The sequence below is a fragment of the Triticum urartu genome, chromosome 4A (genome assembly GCF_056163025.1).
Source record: "Triticum urartu cultivar PI428250 chromosome 4A, HENAU_Tu73, whole genome shotgun sequence".
Classification (NCBI taxonomy): Eukaryota; Viridiplantae; Streptophyta; class Magnoliopsida; order Poales; family Poaceae; genus Triticum; species Triticum urartu.
This window is the reverse complement of record NC_141876.1, coordinates 365,094,497-365,099,058: the sequence shown is the minus strand read 5'-3', so window position 1 is coordinate 365,099,058 and position 4,562 is coordinate 365,094,497.

Below are 4,562 nucleotides of genomic sequence, written 5' to 3'. Positions count from 1 at the left end.
TGGTCATTCTTTGAGTCATGGGTTTGCGAGAGCATTGAACACACTGTTAAATAGGTTTCACGCCACAACTTGTCTGTTGGATGTAAACGAAAGCCTGATCAAACCAAATACAGTGAAGAGAAATCAACAAATGGATGATCACTGGATAGGTTAGTTGGGTATACTTATCTTCATTGTACTAGCTATTTGATTGCATTGTTATAGTTGCACCCATTGGAGTGCATTAAATGTCCAACGGAACTTTACCAGCCAAGTGGCATAATATTGTACCATATTATCTAGAAGTGATTAGGTCTCTTGTAGCATGGTTTTTTCTTGTGAAAACAACCTACAACCTATTAGGGGTAAATATTGCTTTTCACTTCAATGGTATAAACACGTAGTTTAAATTCGATCTGCACTCATAAAAAGAGTTCCATATTCCCTGATTTTTCATGGATTTTTTGTTAGATGATAACATAATGGCATATAAGTTAAAAAATAAGACCATGTGCTTGAAGTAGATGTATCATAAAAAAGATCTTCATGATCTGCTCTATACCTTTCTTTGCACATCCACAACCATTTATGATCATGCTTGCCATAAACAGTCATATATCCATATGTTCGAAAGTGGAGGAGGAACACAAAAAGGTACATATGTCTCTCCTCTACCTTCCAGCTATAGCTCCACCTTCTTGAAACTATAGGTAGAAAAGTAAGATGAACTATCAAATTGCTCACTTGTATACCCGTCTCCACCTTACACTTTGGTTCATCACTATCTCCTACACGAATTTTCTAACTCGGAGACCAATTAGCAGTTGGAATGATCCAGGTGGTTAAGAATGTGAGAAACTAAGAATACACCAATTGGGGGAAATTACTTTTACCGCCTATTGAGCTGCATCATATAGTGAACAATTTAGGCCAAGTTAAAAAATCTCATGAAACAGAAGTTGTACAGCCTTCCACAATGAGCATATCACTGAATCACATTGTACAAATGTCATCAATATGGACCACCAAGTCCAACTAAGTCATTCAAAAAGTGGACACTATGAAGCCTTTGCTACCCTAACAGAACACAAATAAGCCATGGAAAGGAGAACTCCTGAATTTTTTTCATATGTGTTAGCTACACGACTTCGCCTTAGATTTGAAAGAAGAATTCAAAGTGAAGGGGTTGAATTTCATTACCTGAGTGTCACTTAGACCTGATCAGATGTGCCCTAGTCCTGCTTCTATTATGTTGTTTAGAGGTGGGAGTTAGAAAACACGACACAACCAGGATTCGAGTATCTTGTGGATGACAAACATCTGCTCATTTTCCTAGTTGTTGTACTCAGTCGGCTCCGGTGTGACCTTCAAGTTGAGGCTGGGATCGCTGTCCTTGGCATCACATTTCTGAGGTGCTCCAACGCCCCGCTATCATGGAACTCAAGTGCAGGGACCAGGCCCATAATATCATCTTCCAGAAAGCCTCCAGCAGTTGCAACATAATAAAGGGAGCAAGCATGAAGGGCGAACACCAAACACCAGAGAAGCATGCACGGAAGGGAATGGTGGGGGTTTTGTTTACCTAGCCCCGTTGCTGGTCTCGTAGCTTGCTTGTAACCTCCTGCAACGTGCAGGCTATGGTGGTGCGGACACTACGTGAGCCTGTTCGCCGCTGCGCGGGAGTACTAGACCTCCGACCCTTGCCAGTGGTCTTACAGGTTGCCCGTAGTCTCCCGCTAGGCGCAGATGCATCCACAACGAGTGCACATTGGAACTTTCCAAGGCTCCGACATTAGCAGCGCATAGACAGACCAAGGACATCGAAGAGCATGAACGCAGGCACTGCCCGAGCTCCTCCAGTGACAACGCCGACGACACGAATCACCCAAGTCGCCAGCACCGAACACCCCAGAACCCTCCCGGGCCCGCCTCTCCCTTCTGTGCATAGCCGGCCCGATGCGCCCACTCAACACGTATGGAGTCACCCACAGCCACCACACCGCCCACCAGGCTTACCAAAAGGCCCACCATTTCCCTCACCGTCAGCCTTGGCCCACCGCCCCCTCTCACTGCCCAAAAGGACCCACCGGCTGCCCAGCCCCTCCATAGATAGCAGATTATCTCCACAGATAGCAGCGTATGACAGCAATGCAGGACCAAGTCAAAATCGGTCACCCAGTAAATTGATCACCGCAATTGACTCTCAGGGCTTCCACCCCTAAGGATCTTAGTGATATAAGAGATTGGACCGACCAAACTAATTACTAAACATCACAAACATTATATTAGGGAGAAATCTTCACAACTAGGGTTAGGATTCACATGAACAAAGCCATCCAAATACAAAAATCCAACCAATAATAACTTGAGAGATGAAGGAGATTACCTCAAGGAACGGAAAAGTGACCAAATCCAAGGACACATGCCACCGATTTGGAAGGATTTGAAGGAGGATTGAGTGGAGATGAGAGGGCTTGAGCTTGGGGTGAGACTTGAGGAGGAAGAGGGTGGGGTGAGGGGGAAACCCCATCAAGGCCCCGCAACCACTTACTTATCTAGGGCAGAAACACAAGGGCCCTTGACGTGCCTAGAAACACAACCAGCTTTGGAGGAGACACTAGTGTGACAGACGCCGTCCAGACCATAAGACATAGTCTCAGACAGAAGAGACGTCAAACAAGAGTTCGCTATAGCACCATCTCACGGTCAGAGGAGACATTGACAAGGTTTTAGCGATGAATGAATTCGCACGCATGGCCATCACTTCCATCACCCACGTCGTCATGGGTGGCTGCAGATTCTAGCGTCCACGTCTCCGCTATTAGAGCAACTGATGCCCTATAACCTCGCCAGTCGGCTCGCATAATACAGACCAATATGGCATTTTTGCCTGTTTTGCGGTCCGAACATGTCCACTATATTTGACCCGGCCCGTAAAAAATATACAAGCGGCCGTTAAACCGCTCTTGGCCGCTATATCTACCGGACCACGCACGATTTAGGGTTTGTGATTCATTTTCTCCGTCGTCTCCCTTCTCCTTTGCCGCCTCCCTTTCTAACTCCATCGAGCGATTCCACCCAGCGGAGAATTTGTTTTTCCGGTGAGCGATGGCGGGATTCGCACACAGGCGTGGAGGCCATGGCCGTGGCGGGTTGGCGCCACGCAAGATCTTGCATGGCGGCGCGGTGGCCAGCAACTCCCTCCGCTCCCCCACCCCCTGGTCGAAGCTTGGCGGTCGGAGAAAGCGCTGCAGCGCGGCCGCCTCTTCTGAAGAGGCGGGCGATCAACTTGGGCCTACTTCGACCGGCTCCATGAGGAGCTCTACCCGCACACCGTGGCTTGCCGTAGGACAGATGCAGAGCTCCTTGTCGCAACGAGCGTCATCGAGGCCGAAGAAGCAGGGACCGCCGAGAGGCTGGCGGCGAAGGAGGAGCACGCCTTCGCCCACGCTTGCCCCCAGTCGGCGGAGGCGTTCTTCCTTGGCATCAAGCACTAAGCCGTCGTCGTTCCTGCGGCTAGATCTATGTTTATCTATGTATGTGATGAACTCCAGTGTGTTGTGTGATGAACTATGTAGCGGGAATTATGTTTTATCCAAGTTTTTAAGTTAGCTGTAAGCTTTTGCGAGATCTGTTCTTCTTGGAGGCATCACTTCCCGCAAAATTCTTGTGGAACCATGAAACGATTTTGTAGGATGGGATTATACGGCATCTGCTAGAGTTGCTCTTAACCAATCTGGATCCGGTTGGTTATCGCGTTGGTTTCTTGCTTTCTGAGTTACATCTTCCGAGGCAGATTGTATTGTTTACTCCCTTTGTCCTCAAATAAGGGTTCGTTTAGCATTCAAATTTTATCTAGAAAAAGTGTATTTTTATCCTTCTAGTGCATTTTAAAGTAGAAAAATATATTTCTCTCTCATCACACAAGAATCAAGACCAATAACATTCAACATATGGTCTTCTTATTTTTTTTACAAGCACTTAGGTCATTATCAATAACATTCAACATATGCTCTTCTTATTTTTTAGGTGCACTTAGCTCATTGGAAGTAGGGTAACTAAAGAGAAGAGGGATGGTTTGTTTGCATCTTCCCAATGAATTTTCTACTCCACTCCTTAATCTGTTATAAAAAAAATTGTATATGCACACTTATTTAAGGTCTTTGGGAATATGTAGTAGTACTCCCTGTGCCTTAAAATAAATGTCTCAAGTTTATTAGTACTTCCTCAGTCCCAAAATAAATAACTCAACTTTGTACTAAAGTAACTTATTTTAAAGGGCCATGTTGCGCGTCAGCCGATGGATAAGTTGAAAACAGGGCCATGCTACGCGTCAGCCGATGGATAAGTTGAAAACATCCGCCGCCTGGCTGGCCATTGGATGCGTGCGGGATGGCCGTGAGATCTACCCATCCACGTGTGTCATCTCCTTTGCAACAAGAGCGGTGTTGCAGAAACATTTGTAACATAAATCGTGTTGCAGAAACCTTTCAACAGACATGATGCTGCATAAATTTTTTTGCAACAAAGACCATGCTGCAGAAATGTCTGTAGAAATTTGTTACAGAAATATTTTTGTCTTC